General features: G+C 44.3%; 1 protein-coding gene and 1 long non-coding RNA gene across 11 annotated transcripts in view; one reads left to right on the top strand and one right to left on the bottom strand.

Moving 5' to 3' along the window:
• The window catches only part of LOC128108643 (uncharacterized), a 71,874-nt gene extending 58,041 nt beyond the window's left edge, over positions 1-13,833 (bottom strand). For 4 of the 6 annotated variants that reach the window (XR_008217556.1, XR_008217560.1, XR_008217558.1 and 1 more), the window contains exons 1-2: positions 11,599-13,832; positions 1,832-1,912 (exon numbers count right to left, since the gene is read on the bottom strand). This is a non-coding gene — a long non-coding RNA (uncharacterized LOC128108643). Of the gene's footprint in view, positions 1-1,831; positions 1,913-11,598 lie in introns of all 6 variants that reach the window. The other 2 variants (XR_008217557.1, XR_008217561.1) reach the window with 1 other exon arrangement.
• Rasgef1b (RasGEF domain family member 1B) overlaps positions 1-19,192 on the top strand; it is a 525,136-nt gene that overhangs the window by 454,345 nt on the left and 51,599 nt on the right. The gene's annotated exons all lie outside the window — the stretch shown is intronic.

Below are 19,192 nucleotides of genomic sequence, written 5' to 3'. Positions count from 1 at the left end.
CAGCAACCTACACATTGGAGGGAATTAGTAAGAAAGAAGACCATTGATTCTAATTGGAATGACAGCAGGAATTTGAACAGAAAGCAGTAATCTGCATTGAAATATTACCATTATCTCAATTAAAGTTCATGTCCTGACGTCTACACAAATAGCCTAGCAGACCTCTATAGCCTTGCAGACTAGTGTCTTCAGTGTCCTTTTAAATAAAGTGAAAATAACAAAGTGAATGAATGAATGAATGAATGAATGCCACTGGGGATTCCATTGTGAGGCGCTATTTTCAAGGGAAGCTACCACTTCAGCACCACTAAATACCCACACTGGACTAGTTGTATGCCTTGGACTTCTGTCATTCAAGCCAACTGTACCATTGACCCCATGGAGATGATGAAATACCCTGGGAACACGATAATCCCAGGGGACATGGGTGGTTACAAAAGGTCATCTTACTGGTTTATGCATCCTTAAATTTGACTGAATAGCTTTCTCAAATGAAGGCATTCTCAGGGCTGTGATTGAAATATATTTACCTTCAAAATACAATATATTTATTTACCATCCGGGTCAAATGTTTGAGATAGGGAGTCGTCGTGGGGTCATGAAAAAGGAAGAAAGTGGGAAATAAGGAAAGTAACCGGAGATGAGCTTTTCAAATAAAAATTCCGTGTGATGGTTTGCTTCCCAGAAGGGCAGCTTTGTTCTGGTGTCTGCTTCTCCTTTTATTGCAGGTCCCTGAAACATCATTTTAGTAGAATAATGTTCGTCCCTTTCTATAGATCCTATTGGTGCTTCTTGACATAGCATGCTTTAGTACTTTGAGAGGGAAAGAAACTCTATGGTGTTTAGGGTGGATAGGAATGTGGACATCTTTTAAGGCTCATTTTCTTTATGGAATTCCTGCATTCTTTAGCCCTGGAAGCTTAGAAAAATAAGAAGTAACTTGAGCAGTGTGTCACCAAGGTTGCTAGTCTGTCTAGTGGGTCTGACCTCAGGTCCGATACTTGCATACTACTGCGTGGACAGTTATGTATTGAGCAACTCTTTGATGGAGGCATGATTGCAGGACACATTGATGTGGTGGGAAACGATATCAATAACTCGGCTTCCTTCAGCCAATTCTGAACAAACCCATATGTATCGTTAGGAGAACTCCATGTTTCTGCTATCATAATCCTGCTGTACCTGAGGTACCTCCTATCTTAATATACCTATTTCCCATCAAGATGGATGTCACCAGTACATTTTCTCCACAGGAGATGGCTTCTGTGGAATGAGGCACATGTATCTGGATTGTCTCATACTCTGGAAACCCCTTGGGCTTTACAAATGGTCTGAATTTATAGTTGCTAGTTTTAGGGTATGTGACTGTGTGGGAGACTGTCAATCAAAAATGAAATTTAACATTTTATTTGACTTTTGATATTGAAATAAGATTTCTCTTTTTCCCTCTGTGGTTGGCTCAGAAATGGATTGGAGCAAGTTAATTAAAAGACTGGCAGCTCAATGCTTTCAGCCTCGGATGGTTCCCAAGCATCCCTTCTCGGGAGCATTCTTTGTAACTGGGAAGCTCAGCTGGAGCCTCTGAAAAACAAAGTGATTTCTTCTTAGCTCTTTGTTTTAAGATTTGAAGACAACAATTTTGTAGACTAATGTCCATACCTCTGGTTAATAGCCTCACTTCTTGGTGATGCCCTGAAAAGTGTTGGGGAGCACTGTATTTTGTAGACAAATGTTGGAGGCATTGTATTTTGTAGGCAAGTATTGGAAGCACAGTACTTGGTAGGCACACACCTTGAAACTATCTCAGTCAGCACAGCTGAATTCATCTTACCTATACATGCTCAGGAGCAGTCAGCTGACTCCCAGGAAACTCCACCACAGCTCATCAAGGTTATTTTTGACTCTTCACCTCCTGGAAACAGAAATATGCAGGAAGGGATATTTAGTACGTTAGTTTATTTGCACTGAATGGAATTGTCTGAAGAATTGCATTCAAACCCAACATTTTACTATACAGAAGAGTAATCATAGAATGCTCACCTTCTAGAAGTTACACTGCAGCCCTTGGGCTACATAACCATACTAGAGATGTGCTTTTAAGCTCTGTGGACTTATTAACTGTATTAAGAGCCATTTTATGTGAAATTTCCAGCTAATACTGGGTGCACACCACACCCATAAGGCTCAAGCTCACCATTACCTTTAGAAGGAATATAGACCCTCTTAAATTAGATATGAATTCTGATTTAAATGAGTTAACCCAGCCAGCTCAGTCGGTCGAGCATGAGACTCTTAATCTGAGGCATGTGGTTTTGTGCCCTACGTTGGGCATCACTTGTTATGCAAAACCCAGGAGAGTCTGTCTAAGGCGTATCAAGGATTTATTAAGATATGAAATGGGGAAAAATTCACTCACGGATACAGAACCAAGTAAACAGCCATCATTGTCCTCCATTCTGCCCAGGAACATATGGATCCAGCCATCTGGTCTCCTATCACCCCAAGAGAATGACCGGTTGCCCCCTCCTCAGATTTTAAGCGGTCATGTACACCCTAAGGCTGGTACTCCAAAGTTATTGACAGAATGAATATCCACCCACAACACTTGTCATCTCTCTTTGTTTTTGTATGTGTACACACATGGGGAGTGCATGAGTCTCATGTGTGCATGCATGCATATCTGTGTGTGTGTGTGTGTGTGTATGTGTGTGTGTGTGTGTGTATATGTGTGTGTGCCCACTCATGCCAAGATACACCTTCAGTGGTGTTCTTCAGGAGCTGTCACCTTGTGTTTTGTAGCTTTATAAGAGGCCAGAAAAGAGTGACAAGTGTCGCCCTCTACAACTCTCGTCCTGTTCCTTTGATGAAGGATCTTTCCCGGGACTTGGGGCTCGATTTTCCCATGTAGGTGGGAAGCCAGGATGCCCTCTGTCCCCACATTCATTGGAGCTGGCATTACAGGTATGTGTGTTATGTACATGCTGGGGTCTGAAGTCCAGGCCCTATAACTGCTTAGAAAGAGTACGTAACCACTGATCTTTTCTTCAGATCAACCCTGGTTTTGAACTGGGACTGATCAAGTAGTTCAGAGTGTCTAATCGGCAAGTCCCATGGGCCCTTCTTCCTCTTCCCCAGCACTGAGATTGAAAGCCCATACACAAGGCACCCTGGTGCCTTTTTAAGCATAGGTTCTGCTGATTTAATTTAGGTCTTCTAGCCTGCTGATTTAATTTAGGTCCTCAACCCTCGCACTGGTTGCTTTCTTTAGATAGGACAAGGCTCTTCCCATTTGCTTTCTTTTTCCTCCACTCAAATCACAAAATGAAGGCCTAGCAAAGCATTTGATTTGTGATCTTTGATCGTGACAGAACCTTTTGATACCATAATTCTTTCTAGCAGTTATAAGAGGGAAAACATGGGAAAAACGAGTTTCTGGGTAACTTCCTTCCAGAGGACACAGGCATCATCCAGTGACTATCTAGCATGGGCCAGGCACTTTTCTCATCTTGTCTCATGTGCTGATCACAATAGCTCCATCAGCCATGGGAAAGTGAGCTCCGAGAGACTGAACTTGCCCAAGACCACACAGCTCTTGGGTGGCAGAACTGAATTGCATTTCTAAGCCTGCCTGCTTCTAGATTTCCCCTCTGAACTTCCCTAGACTTCAGGTAGCTTTCCACAAATCAGATCCCTCTTTCCACATCTTTGTCGAAAGAGAAGAACTGGGTTAGGGAGGGTGGGGGAATTTTTGAATTATTATCCTTAGCTGTTCACCATTTCCTTCTTAGTACTGCAATAGAATTACTTATTTGGGGTTTTGAAATTACTCACAACAAGCTAGAAAACAGAATGTATGGCTCCTGTTAGCTACCAGAAGGCCCGCTTCCACACGGCTTTTAATTGTTTCCTTGGCTGTGTGTTCTCCCCCTCCGTGGCTGCACAGCTGTATGGGGGCTCAATTTGTAATAAAAGTGGTTTAAAGCAAACCATACATACATAATGGTCTTTGATTTCCCCCTAGGCTTGGAAAATCTCTCTTAATTATCTGCTTGTAGGGTTGGAATTTCTTCACCAAGTCTATCTTCATTTACTGGAGAGTCTCCAGAGTCCCACTTTTAGAGGAATTTTTTCGGAAGTGAAAACTGGCCCCACGCCCTCATGTGGAGGAAGGTCAGTGTGGTAAGAAAGCTGACTGACTTCAAGCTCACCCCAGTGAGGGAGTCTGTGAAGGAAAGGGAATCTTGCTCACTCTAGCTGGGTGAAAAGGTGAGTAAGAGAAGCAAGAAAGAACGGTATGCCAGTCAGAGTGCAAGGGCGCAGTTAACGGAGCCCACTCCCTTCAGCTCCACAGGCGCGGGGTCCCTGCTTGACCCAGTGCTGTTACACAGACCTCTCTAGTGAAAAGAGAGAGGAAGGGCTAGGTAGAAACCGCTTCTGGTGAAAAGGTACCAAGAAAATGTTGGCCATCTGAAAGGAGTCACAGAAACAAAAGTCCTCTTTAGGCAGGTGTGGGCCAGCTATTGAACACACACACACACACACACACACACACACACACACACACACACACTCACACTCACAAACATACACACACACATGCACACTCTCGCACACACACACATTGCGGCCAGCTATAAGCTTCCAGTACCCTCTGAGGAGTGGCAGAAAGAGAACTAGAGTTTGAAGAACACCAGCTAGAGACTTTCCATCTGCTGTGTCCTCCATAGAGGCTCCCAAGCAATGGAGCTCATCGGGGATCTGTGCTCTGACATGCCCTCCTGACTCCTGAGGCTGAGGGTGGGTTCCAATAGCTTTTGTAATCATATAGTCTGTGTAGGAAGAACGATGTTTTTGAAGATGGGGAAACATGTCCCATGCGTGTCTTAGAGCACACTTTCATGCTTAGGTTGTCTATATGAGCACATATCTTGGAACCAAGTCTAGTTATTGGTGAGAGTGGCTATGGGAATCCAAGGAAAGGCAGGATAGAAGACCTGTCACCTCTGCTGTGGCCAAGGACATCAGAACAGCAGCCACCTGCCAACCCAGGTGATGGCACATGGACCTAGGTCCTGAAACTAGTACTACACTAATCCATGGACCAGCTTTGGTGCTTGATACGTCTCTAGCTGAGATACTGAGGATGGGTGCCACACCACGGACAGACTTCTGCTGTCTGGGAGGAATATGCCAGAGCTTGGGTCCTTCATCAGATCCTAGAACTTCCAGAGAACTAGAACTTCCAGAGCAGGCAGGAAAGGACATTTGCCCAGCTGTTGTGACTGTATGAATATGGTCTGTTTGTTACATGACCATAAATCAGGCTCTTTTATTCTTCCTCTAGGATCAAAACATTTTAGCAATTCAGAAGATTTGTGTGGACCCGGCTTCCACTGTAGACATTTCCCTCCCTTAAGGTATCCCTCCCTAGTCTACAAATTAAGAGACCTGCCATTTAAAGCCTGCAATAAACAGCCTTGTCAATTAGCTTTGATGGAATCATAGTGATAAGACATTAGTGGGCACTCAACAGGAGTTTGCACAGCCCTTATTGTCACATATGGGGAAATCCAAACCCAGGAAAATGAGTGACAAGGTCACCCAGCTGGAAGCCAGCTGGGGTTCTGGTTCTCGGCCCGAGAACTGTACTGCAGCAGCCTCGTGCACTCTCTTCAGTTGTACCCACTTTTTATTTTAAGCCCTTTGAGTCAGAGGCGTACCTGTCAACCAAAGGGGCTTTCACATCCCCATGAAGCACCGTGGTTTCTCCTTTCCTAGGAAATGACTTTTCCACCCTCTGTCCAAGAGTTTTGTGACCTTAAGTTAGAGGAAATAAAACAATTTTAAAGTGTCATTTTTCTGGGCCCTATGAAAATGCCATCACCTAGAAAGCTGACCACAGCTAAGGGTTAACCAAAGCCCTGTGGAGGCAGAAAAGAACCAAGAAGCTGAGGCCCCTGATGGCCCAGTTTTGCAAGTGGTGTTGGTGACACTCACTTATAAGGAAGATTCCAGCAGTTGCTTACCTATAGACACAGAAACTTCTTTAAACTGGAAGGAATTTCAGTAATTATCTATAAAGAAATAGCTCCAGAAAAACTAAGGCCTCGGACCACGGTCAAAGGGCAGATTTTAAATGGAACTTGTGCTTCCTACTCCTCATCAGAGGCTCGCGCTGGAAGGACTACCTCAGCGAGTCCAGGGATGTGGCTCTTCCTGTTAAGACAAGCCAGTGCAAATGAGAAGGTTATATCCAAAGTAAGAGTACGCTTGCCCTGATGGTCACCACTGAGCTTTCGTTACAGTCCGAGCACTCTTGTATGACTTTACAGGGACTAAGTACTTCCAGTTGCTGGACTACCGGTGAACTGGTCAACTTTCACCAGTCTGTGACACAGTGACACTCCCCCAAATCTAAGTGATCTGTAGCCACAGGTGCATAAGGGTTGGGAGGTGCCAGGTTCTGCTCCAGCTGGCTCCTGGGCATCAGATCCAATGTGAATGGGAAGACCCAGATATGCCATTAATATAGAAGGAAAAAAAATATGTACCCATTGGAAGCTTCTATCCAGTTATGGCATATCACTTACATTCAAATGGAAAGTCACATTGGCAAGTTCAGTAGCAATGAAAAGAATATAATAATAGATCATGTAACAACAGCCAGAGACAGCACAGTGACTGGTGTTTGTGATGACATGTTATCCTTCAATGTGGTAATGTGAGGTGGAGCCTTTGGGAGGTGGCTAGGACATGGAGTGGAGCCCTTATCAAGTGAATTAGTGTTCTTATTCAAATCCCCTTGAGAGACCAGCTGTGTCCACATCATAGTCTGAGAATTCCAGCCTTGGAAATGTGAAAAATAAAGGTATGTTGTTTAAGTTTCCCAGTTTATAACTTGGCATGGTCCTAAGGCAGATGTATGTGTGTATGGATGTGCATGTCCACGTGACCAGCAGCAGAGCATGTGGAGTGGTATTTATTTGGAAATTTTCCAGTTGCTGGACTATCTACAACAGGAATCACTACTTTGTGTTCATTTCTCCTTTGATCTTAATGCCGATATAGGGAAAAGGCCAATGGATGTCTGAAGTTCATATGAAAAACAAGAGGCAGAATTGCTTTGAACCCCAGCATTGTGCCCACACTCCCTCAATCCTTGGTCTTGCCTATCTCAGTGTCTGCTGCCTTCCTCTGATAACCCTCCAACAGATGCAGATTACCCCTCCTTCACTAACTGGGCCAGTCACCTGATGCCTCATGCCAACATATCAGCCATCTGTTATGTCTACCTGCATTGACAGAGCTGTTTATTTATTCAAAGTACATCTTGAGCACCTGTGGGCATTCTGTGATACAAAGTAGGAGGCAGAGTGGCAAAGAGATGGGTGATGGACCCTGTTCTCATAAGCTAGTGAAAACCAGTACACTAGAATTACATAGACTAAACCATGTATTAACGTATTGTATTGCTATGGCGAGGCTACAACAATGAGAACATTTTTTGTGACTAGAAAATTTTTATGAAGGGATGCGGGGAGAGGACGGGGTTTAATCTTTGAAGGTTGGGCACATGGTGAACACCTAGATAGGAAGGAAGGGAATACAAGTGGATAGGGCCCACAGCAGGCAGTGGACAGCAGAACCTCAGTCCCAGGATTCCTTGCAGCAGACATCTCAAAAGACTTGATACTACTGTCTCCGCTAGGCATCTACTGGCCAAAGCAAGGAGTCATTTGTTGTCCTATTTCAAGTTGGTATTCCAATACTAAGAATAAATTTTTTATATAAATACTATCATTATCTTGGAATAGCACAATTAAATTCATTGCTTCATAAACATTTAAAGCCCTAACTTGACAGATGTTAACTCCTAAAATATAACAAGTTTTGGGCCTGAGGATGTCATTCTGTGGAATAGAATTTGCCCAGCAAGCACGAGGCCGTGGATTCTACTCACAACACAGCAAATAAATACACAAACAACCACATACAGTATGACAAATCTTAAGAATCCTTATTCAGATTGTCTTCATTTGAAAAAAAAATCAATATCTTCAAACAACCTGACAGCAGATTTTATTTCTTCCAAGATATCCTTGTTGAAATATCACAGAAAGAGTATAATCACATTAGCTGGGAAAATAATTTCATTCACTAATTTAATAAATATTCAGTGAGCACGTCTGATAAACAGGGCATCAGTCTATGAGTGGGGATGTCTCAGTGATCAAGGGGTGTAAATTTATGGCCATCTGGAATCGGCATTCTACTGAGAGCATCCATAGAAGGCAGGGGAACGTCGCAAAGCTAAGCTGCACATTGTGGAGGAAACAGATCTCACTCCCCACTAAGACTGATCACAGTGTTAGTCTTCTGCACACTGGGAGTCATGGAGTTTCTTCAGGGCTTCTTCGGGGCATGGTGAAGTCATAGAGTGTGGAGCTTGATCTGGCTACACCATGGGAGGCAAGATGAGTGAGAAAGGGAGCCAGCTGAGTCTAAGAAGGGATGCCCAAGCTTGATGGGGTGGCGCATGCTCATCTGGGAGGCTGAGGCAGAAAGATTGCAAATTCAAGGTCATCCTGAGCTATATTGTTAGTTCAAGTCTAGCCTCAGCTGTGTGGCAACACTATTTCAAAGAGAAAAAGGAAGGGCTGGGAGGAAGGAGGAAAGGGAGGAAGAGAAGAGGACATGGATGTAGGGAAGGATAGAGAAGGAGGAAGAGGCACCCAGAAAGAAATATCCAGCAGATAGAAAAATGACCCTAAACCAGAACAGCTGATTCACAGATTCCATGTGTGTAGTTGGGCTTTCTTTGGACCTCCAGTTCCCAAATAATGACATGGAGACTTATTAATAATTATGAAAACTTGGCTTTAGCTTAGGCTTGTTCCCAACTAGCCCTTATAACTTAATTAACCCATTTCTATTGGTTTATCTTCTGCCACGTGGCTCGTTACCTCTCCTCCATTCAGTATGTGTGACTCCCTCCATATCTGACTGGCTTAATCCTGCACATGTGTGTACCTCAGATTCTTCCCCAGTTCCTCTCTCTCTCTCCGGAAGTCCCACCTATCCCCTCCTGCCTAGTCATTGGCCATTAAGCTCTTTATTAAACCAATCAGAAGGGACCCTTAGGCAGAGACACATCTTCACAGTGTACAGAAAGATTATCCCACAACAGATATGAGGGCTGGCGGAAGAGGGATCCCCTGTTGTGTGCACTAGAGACCAGGGGAGAAGAGAAAGGCAAGGCGGGGCAGCCTCATCTCTGGTAAGGGCAGGCATCAGCTTAGATGGTTAGATAGACCCAAACAGGCTCTGGCGTCACGTGACCCTCCCATCAAGTGACACTGAACAACTGGGAAGCTTCTGACGGGTTGTTTAACCTCTCAGAGCTTTAACGGTCCCGTCTGTAAAAGTGATCAGCCCAAACTTACGTAGAAATGAGACAATACACTCAGGAGACTGGCTTGACAGTTAGTGGGTCTTTATGGTCATGACTAGAGTCGTGTGGATGATGAACTGGCTGGGGGTATGCATCTGGAACAGAACATCTAAAGAATGGTGTTAAATCACCAGGGTCGGGCCTCAGGTGAAGCCCATAGGAACTAACGCCATGTTACCCACAGGGCATCCAAACGAGGTGGTGAGTGGACCGTCGGGGAGAGGAGCTGTACACGGGCTCCTGTGTGGATGAATACTGAGAATATGCTGCCATTTATTTCTTGAACACTCAGTACACTAAGCATTTGCTAAGTCTTCATGGAATGAAGACTTAGCTTCATAGACCGCGAGTCTATGAAGAGGATAAAGCTATACTGCTTTGTAAATGAAGAGATGAGAGTTAAACAGCCCGGCCTATGAGTCCCCTTGACCCCAGATCCAAAGTTAACTAGCACCTGACTTAGTTCAGCACACTTACCCCCTTTCTTTTTTTTTTTTTTTTTTGGTTTTTCGAGACAGGGTTTCTCTGTGTAGCTTTGCGCCTCTCCTGGAACTCGCTTGGTAGCCCAGGCTGGCCTCGAACTCACAGAGATCCGCCTGGCTCTGCCTCCCAAGTGCTGGGATTAAAGGCGTGCGCCACCACCGCCCGGCATTGCCCCCTTTCTTACCACCTGTAGATACCCCCCATCCATTGGTTGCTGGTCCCGACAGAGTTACCTCTGAAGAGACAGCATTGCCCCACCTAGCACATCAGAGCCCTTAGCAGATGGGAGACCTTGCTTCAACAGTAGGCCTCCACCAACCTTAGCGAGGCCACAGACAGCTCCTACAGCCCCAGGAAGATGACTACTGCCCTTCCAGGTTTACTACTCCTTGCTGTTGGCAATTTGGTCCCAGCTCCCTGGGACTGGAGCTTAATGTAACTGAAGCATACCAACATGGGAGTGAAGAGGCTGGTTCGAATTATGACACAGCCCCTAATGACCCATGTCGTGTGGTCTGAGGGAAAGCATTGTTCTTTTTGAGCTACCTTCTCTTCCTCATTTGCAATCCTGACACCGGGACCCTAGGCCCAGATCAAACAAGAACGCAAAGGTAGTTAGTTAGCCAAAGGAATGCCAGCATATGTGTGTACAAACAGCTTCCAAACAGCGGCTGCAGCTGTCTTAGCCTCATGGTCTAAATGGAGGAGCGATGGACTCAGGCCCCAGGAGGTGTGAAGAAAGCCATGAGCCACAGAATCTTGCTGCCCCATTGGTTACAGACTACCTTGAGTTTCGATACAGCCCATTTTAATTCTTTTTTTGCCCCTCCTGCAGTCACGCTTAGTCATATTTGACTCAAGAAAGCGTCCCACTCAGGCAGGGCTCTAACTCTGTATTTTGATGTTATTTTTAGTGTCACCTGGGTGGATTACAGGTTTCTGATCCCGAATAAACCCTCCTTAGCGCAGAACTGAGGCAGCCCCATGACTCGCTTAATGGTTTAATACCTTGAGTGTGAATGGCTTTGCCATTTGACGCGAACAGATTCTAGCAACAAAGGCTGTCCGGGTCTTCTTTCCTAATCATTTTCTGAACATCCTCAATCTGACAAATTTGCTTTCACAAATCCCCGGCGTGAGACTGGCGTTTGCCAGCTCCAGTATGTGGGACGGATGAGATATTATCAGAAGACTGATGTAAACGTTCCGTGTGGAAGTTAGAGGGGCCTTGATGTGGCCTCTTTTTCCCAAATCAACCTCTTTAAAATATTAACTCATCTCACAAAACAGCAACCTGCCTCGTCATCACCCTGGCTCCTCACACTGCCTCAGAAGCAGGCGTTTTTGTGTGTGTGTGTTTTTCTTTTCTCTTCCTTTCATGTCCAATCTGGCCTGCTTCAGGAGACACCCAAATGCCAGCGCGGTGAAGCGAGTAATCGGCATTTACTCCGGGCTCTGCTCCGTTTTCCAAGCAGAAGGACAGCGGAGTTTGAATGGGTGGGGGTCTCTCTGCTCGTGGCTCCTTGCAGTAAGCCTGCCAAGCATTACGACTCCAGCCCTTAAACCTGCGCCAGACTGTTAATGTCTTAATGCTTATTCAAGTGTCAGAGAGTGCTGGCAGATGTCAGAGGGAATGGGGGGCTGTCAATAAGGAAATTACTTACATTCACGGGGTGATGGCGGCAGTCTGTCAGGTAGCGTTTGAGGAGACGTCAAGCTGAAGGGAAGAGGAAGCCGAGAAGAAAAGAGGATGACAGCGAACAGCCCTGGGGGAGGGGGCCTGCTCAGAAAAAAGCTGTTTGGAGACATCTTTCTCTTCTTTTATATTTCTAGAGCTAAGCTCTAGGTACCGCAGTCACAGGTCACAGAATAAACAAGAAGGTGTTTTCTAACCCGGGATAGAATAAGAACGGGGCGGCAAGGGGCCCTTTGTTTCTTGATGTCAGCTTTTTCCCCCCTTAGTAAGAAGCAGGCATCGGTTTCCTAAAACACATCGGGTTTCCGTGTTTTATGTATTTTGTTTTGTAGCAACTTCCCTTAGCTATCGTATTCTAGGAGTGGTGAAAAGCTTTATTGATGAGACGTGTACGGGAAGCCATCATTCCGAAAATCATCTGGTATGCCAGAGAGAGGAAGCGACATCCCCCTTGCTGCACAGTCTTAAGTCTGACTGGAGGGCACGCCCTCTGTGCAAGGGCAGTCTGTCTGTCCTTGCCCGAATGGTAAGGACTACTGGAGACCTTGCTTTGGAGCTGAGCTGCAGGTAGAAGCTTCCCAGTTCTGATTTCCTGTGTTCATGCTCTTCCCTGGTCCTTATGCCCGCAAAGCTCCTCCCCCCCACCTCTGTTTCAATCTCTGTCCTTACCTCCTTTCTCCCTTCCCTCCATTTCTCAAGTCTCTCCCTCCCTTCTATATATGTCAAGTTGGTTTTTGGAGACAAAGTCTTCTTGTATAACATAGACTAGCCTTAAACCACAGCCTTCCTGACCGAACCTCCTGAGGCCCATGCCGCCATACTTAGCCTATCACATTCCTTTACTGGTCTGTATAGGCCCTATCTGTTCCTCCAGTATAGGCAGTATAGGCGTGGAAGAGGGCAGCCTACATTTCTATTGTCATAACTCAACAGCCAGCTACAATGAATGAATGGGCTTCTAGATGAAAGACTGAGCCCTGAAGAATACATCTGGAAATCTGGTGTTTGTCTCTTTTGATGAGAGAAAAAAAACAAACAAAAACAAAACACCACTACCACCACTACCAACAAAACCAACTGCTTTTGGAGGGGACCTGGACGGCATGTTTGTGGTTAACACTGGCTTCCAGGAGCTATCTACTCAGTGTCCCACATCTCCAGGTAGAATGGAGCTCCCTTCCATATTCTAGACTTTCTCCTAGAAGGAGTCAGGCAGAGGAAGTTTGCCATTCATTTATTTATTTGTTTGTTTGTTTATTTATTTTTAACTAGCCAAAGAAAAGTCAATGTCAACTAATGGGAATTCCAGGACCTGAGGTGCCCAGGCACAGCAGCAAGAAGCAAGGCAGTTGTTCACTGAATTCCTGGAAGATGCTGCTGGGCTGGCCTGGTGCCATGGAAACAAACCCGGAGGTTCAGTGGAGAGCACAGCTAAAGTCCAGACTTAACCTAGACAAAGAGGTCCCTTCCCAGATTTCAGAGAGCCTCGCACTACACAGCCCCTCCCTCCTCCCCCTGAAGAGGCAAAGGGGCGGGGCGTTGAGCTGATGCTCTGGGTAAGCATGTGTGTTCGGCCTACCTGCTGGTCTGCCCGTGTATTCAAGGTTTCCAGAGCTCAGCCCTCAAATCGGTTTAGCTCCAGTCATGGAGGGAGGATGCAGAGCTTTTGAAGTAACCTTCCAAGCTTTGAAGTGCTCTCCCGAAGGGCACATAAACACACTTCTGCCAGGAAAATACAGCAGGACATAACCCTCCCCGACGGATCCCTCTGGGGACCCTCGCGGTTCAGGAAGGAGTCCATTTCTGTGAGGACAGACTCACCAGGCTGCCTCCTCTTTCTCCCTAAGCTGAAGCAATCAAGTTAACACCCTGCAAGCAGCTTTGAAGTATCTCTTATTCCTAGAGCTCTAAGTACCTCATCGCTGTTCCACTGCCCTGAACACCCAGGCCCATTTCACTGGCCTTCGCCCGCTGTACTTCAATATTAAATTCTGGGTAGAAGGCGATCCGATCTAGGATTTGTGCTGGAGAAATGCTAAAAAGAACAGAAAAACCATGCAACACTGGACAATACCGTGACAGAATCTGGGAGATATCAGCACAACATTAACAAGGCATTAGATTCGCCATATGTAATTAATTTCCAGATTATTTACTTATGATATGCTATACTTCTTACTGAATAACTCCATTAAAAGGAGAAAATCTGTCGAATCAGTATTTTTTTTACAGCAGCAAAATCCACAATGTTTCTGAAATTCTGCCCGTCTTTTCCCCATTCCTGATGTCTGATTGTTGTCGCTCTAGGTCTTTTACCCAGTTTTCTGCTGCATGTGGGCCAGCAGCAGTGGAGAAACAGCAGCGGCCACTAGCCAGCGTGTCTTCAGTGCTGGAATCCTGGAATGCCTTCTGGCATTTATCATCTTCCTGGTGACTCAGAGACAATCCTCTAGCCCTATTTTTCACGTGTGTGTGTGTGTGGGGGGGGGGGGGGGCTGAGGTTTTGAAACACTAAAGAATTTAGGAGGAGCCTAGATTAGAAATCCCAGTTCAAAAGTCATTATTTCAGGGTTTACTGCTCTCTGCTAGGTCATGTACCCGTTTAAATGCTCTTCAAAAATCTTACATTGCAGTGTCCTTTTAATTTCAGTTTCTATTTTATGTGTATGGGTGATTTGCCTGCTTGTGTGTTTGTGCACCACTTGTATACCTGGTTCCCACATGGGCCAAAAAGGGCATCTGATCCCTTGGACCTCGAGTTACAGATGGTTGTGAGCCATCATATAGGTGCCGAGAATTAAACCTGGGTCTTCTGGAACATCGACCAGTGTTCCTAACTGCTGAGCCATCACCCCAGCCCCCCACTGTGACATCTTGTATCTTTCCTTCCAAGTACTTATGAGCAGGTATAATTTTATGTTTGCTTGTGTGATAGCTTGAGTATGTCACCTCGGTAGACCCTAAGTGCGAGGATCCCAGAAATTATGTCTATTTTTGCTAATATTAAGACTGTTACATAACAGGAGTATAATACATAATAGATACATGACTAATGGAATGACTTAATGATTCGGTAAATGAACTCTTATCCGTCTAACTCTAGAATTTCAGAGTTTTAGGTTAGGCAGCAAATTGCTTTTGAAATTGAACCCTAAGTGAGAGGAGCTGAGAAATGCCATATCATATGCAATGCAGAGATGTTCCACCCAAGCTGCCTGAGTTTGAATCCCAGCCACATCACTTTAGCGGTTTGAACATGTTATGTGATGTCTCTGTGTCTTGGTTTCTTTGTCTTCAAAGTGGATTTAACAGTAAACTTGCCTCAAACAGTTGGGAGGATTAACAGCATGTTCATTCAGTCTCTCAGGATACTGCACAGAACTTAGACTGCTGTATGCATGTGTTGGATCTAATCATTCAGAAGAAGCATTCTCAGTTCAGAGAAATAGGTATTCCTGGTCAGTCTCATCCACACACTGCTATGTGGCTATGTGGCAGTGTTTATTAAGCAACTCCAAGCCCTGTTCTGGTCCTTCTGGTAGGAGCATCCTGAAGGTCCATCATAAAGTAGAACTTTAGGCCATCTCAGTCTCAGAAAGACAACACTTCGAATCAGTCCATCTTAATAGCTGTGCTTTTTTTTTTTACCCTCAATGTTCAGAAAAGAAAATAGCAAAGATGAATTATTTATTAAACTTCAAACTTGCATTATTAATATTCCCTTAACTGTTTTTAAATTCTCTTCCATTGGGCTACATGGTATGTAACCTTTATCAATAATTGTGGTATGAGACAGAGTGGTCACAGCAGGGTCACATCATCTCAGTGGTCATCAAGGCTCTGGGGACCATTAGCCTTCACTTGTCTTGTTTCCCCAACTAGACAATGGAGGTGACATTAAGCACATTCGTGATGGTTAAATGAGATAGATAGGAGTGTCTGACAACCCTGACAGATCACAAACACTTGGTGCAAGTTTCCTGCATCATTCACCCCATGATGTTCCTCTCTGTGCTGTCCTGGTCAGGCCAGGACCAACACTCCACTGTCCCGTGTGCCTCTGTACTTGCCTCTAGAGTGTTTTTCCATCCCTCTGGGGACCAGAGTCCTCAGTGACCCCACCTTCTCTTTCCTCACATTTCCCATGAGTTCTCTAGGCTTAGGTGAGGGAAGCGAAGGAACGGGGCAACGAGGCAGCTGATGAAAACATCTGGATGGGAATTTGTCTGCCCTCGTGCTTCTGACTCGTTTTGGTTTGTATCCAGTTGAGTTTTGTTTTGATCTCTCTAAGTTTTCTTCCCTCACTCTCCAGGACTGCATTCTTTCTCTGCCTTGCCTGGTGATTGATGCCTTTGCCATAATTTCAGTAGTATTTGAACTATTTTCAGTGCACACTTTCAAAAATCTGCCACACTGGTTGTGTTATTAGTCACCATCTGAAAAATACGATGCGTTCAAATCAGGCACCATCCCTCCCTTTCTGGTTAAGGAACTGAGTGAAGACACAGGAAGGATGTCCAACTTGGCAAGGTCACAGAGACCCGTGGCCTGTTAGATTCCTAAGACACACTTGTACATATGGTACCGAGCAAAGGGCAATGGTTAGAGTGAAAGCCCCATTCTTTTTGGTTAGAGTATACACACACATGGTAAGTCATAACCTAGAGTAGTAGATGCTGAGGGGCATGAGTCAATCACAATGGCTTTTGAGTTTTTGGTTTATCTGTGAAGAATCCTTTCCTTCTTACCTAGACTCTCTCTCCCCACCTAGTCTCTTGTGGACCTAAAAGATGCTTCAGAAGATAAGGAAATGATCTCCCCTTTGACACCACCGCCTCAATGTCACATGAGCCTCAGAGATACTAACCCACATGTGCGTACAAACTCCGCCATGTTAAATGAAGCAGAACAAGCCAACTTGAGGCTGGAAATGATCATAAGAGGTTTTCTTCTGAGCCATTTTTAGGCCTGGGTATGAGAAATATGCAAAGTTTCACTTTCATTTTTAGTGAAACCAGAGAGGAATACGAGTAATTTCTGGGACCCTACAACAGGAGTAAGTGCTGTAAGAATATATGGAATACTTTCTATCTTAAAAAAAAAAAAAAAAAACTCCAAGAACATCCAATCAAACTTTAAAAAATACTTGAAAACTTGTGTCTGTGATGAATGAATCTACACAGTTGAAACAGGCTAAAGTATCAAAGGGTATCCTGTGGAAATTTCCCCTCTGTCTCTCTTCCTCCTACAGCCTTCCTCCTCCAGACAGCCACTTACCAGTTCCTTGTTTACCTCCCCAAGGGGGTTTTTATGTATAAAAAAACCCAGTGCAGATACTTGTTCCTTCCTGTTTCTTTCTCTCATGTCTATTATGGAATACCATACCCGATGTCTTGTGCTGAGCCTCCATCATACCCGAAAGGTGTCTGCTGCTATGAGCATCTATCTCAGAGGGTAATGATCAGTTCCATGCTAATGGGCATTTATCTTTTGCCCTTAGAGAATGGGTAAGTTTGTCTGAGTGCCATTTCACAGGACAGAGAAGTGTGTCTGTGGGATCATGTTCCTTAGTTGGAATTTCTCAACAGATGTGTGCCTTTGTCAGGCCTGGTGCCTCATGCCAGTAGTTCCAATGCTGGAAGGCTGAGACAGGAGGATCAAGAGTTCCAGGTCAGCCTGATCTACAAAGTGAGTTCCAGAGCAGCTTGAACTGTATTGTGAGATCCTGTGTAAAAGTCAAACAAGCAAAACAGAAAAACGGGGGAGGGGGGACGTCCTTTACAACCTTTCACAGTAGAGTAGATTTTTGCCAATCTCGGTAGTAAACAGTATGTTTTGGAGCTACTATTTTGCTATTATAAACAAGAGTGAGCATTTTTTTTCTTCTGCGTGAAAGCCATTCAGAAACAAAGGGTAGTTTTTGTATTTTACGGACTTCCTGCTGGGTTATTGATGACTTTCACTTAGTTTGAGTTGCAAGCAAGTGCATTAGCTACTTCCTGAATGGCTGGCTGTCCCTGTCTTCTTATTTGAATTGATTTGTGTTTGATTGTGGCAAACACTGACAAATCTCACACTTGTTTATTCTGTTGTAAGACTTTACTCAAGTTGAGTTTGAACACATAGATGTGCAGCCAGGGTCCTTGCTCTTTCCTCCCGATGGTTGGAAATCACTCAGTATGTTTGGAGTAAACAACTACACCTGAGGCAAACCCCCAGTTGTTCTCCCTCTCAAGCCCTTTAGCTTCATAGCATGCCATTTGGTAAAAAGGGAAAGCCAGAACAAGAATGAAAATTGAAGTCACCTATATGCTGAAATCCACATGTCTGTTGAGAAGTTGTTATGAGCCAGGCAGTCTGTTAACACTGAGAACGCATCCTAGTCAACAGAAAAATAGACCATTGACTTTGTAGAATCCAAACCACTCACTGTCTTGAGTTACACATGAGAATGACCTGGGAAGATGCACAGTCCCTTTGTTGTTCAAGCCTAGAGGTGTTCAGGAACAAGTATTTTTAAAAACTCTGTAGATGGTTCTAAGTGAAGCCACAGTTGAAAACCACTGGTCTGGCCATACCTTAGAGAAAGCTAGGAAGCCACACAGCGTGTTTGGGAGAGGAAGTGGTCATGGAAACTTTGATAAGGTCTAATATGAACTACGTAATACTGACTTTAAAGCATCCTCACCACAAATGTTCAAGTTAAAAGCAATAAAACCAAAGATCGACATTCAGATTTATAGAGAATATAGAGGTTGGATGAACAATTAAAAATCACTTATAGAAAAATATCAGGCAAATACAGAACATGGTGCTTTTTCTAAGACAAATTGTCTAATTCCTAAAGAGGCTTAAAATATTCTTGGGGATAATTTTGAGACTCATTTAGGAAATTTAAATATGTAGTAGAAATGAGATGATAGGGGATATTATTGGATACTCTTCAGGGATACTATACTGTAGTCTATATACAATAATATCCTTATTTTAGGAGATACAAACAAATGTATTTTAAGGGTGTTTATAATATTCAAATATTTAAATAGTTCTTAACAACACAAAGTGAACGTATATAGCGTAAGAAGATACACAGCCACACTTGTTTTTTCGTTTCCTCTCTTTCAATTTTGTTTTGGTTTTAGATAGGACCTTACTCTATAGCCCAGGGCAGTTTGAACTCACAAGAATCTCTTGCCTCATCCTCTCAAATGCTGAGGTTATGGGTGTGCATCATCATGCCTGATAGACACACATTTTAAAGGAGGAGTGTGTCAGTATGAGTGTGTGTGTGTGTGTGTGTGTGTGTGTGTGTATGTGTTGCTTTTTGAGATATTCTCAGTTGCTTAGTATAGCCTTGAACTCTTTTATGTAACCAAGGTTAGCCTTGAACTCCCAATCCTCCTGTACCCTCCTCACAAGTGCTGGGATCACCTGACTTTTAAAGAAATCAGGGAGAGGCTGAGGTATGAGGCATGAAAGAGCCTGCTGAATAGTTGCAATAATTATATTTAATTAACTACCATTTATTGAGTTCCATTTCCCAGAGTTTGTGCTAATGACTG

Source organism: Peromyscus californicus, unplaced genomic scaffold, assembly GCF_007827085.1.
Source record: "Peromyscus californicus insignis strain IS unplaced genomic scaffold, ASM782708v3 Scaffold_13__1_contigs__length_99412109, whole genome shotgun sequence".
Lineage (NCBI taxonomy): Eukaryota > Metazoa > Chordata > Mammalia > Rodentia > Cricetidae > Peromyscus > Peromyscus californicus.
Note: the sequence above shows the minus strand (reverse complement) of the source record. Positions and strands in the feature narration are given on the sequence as shown.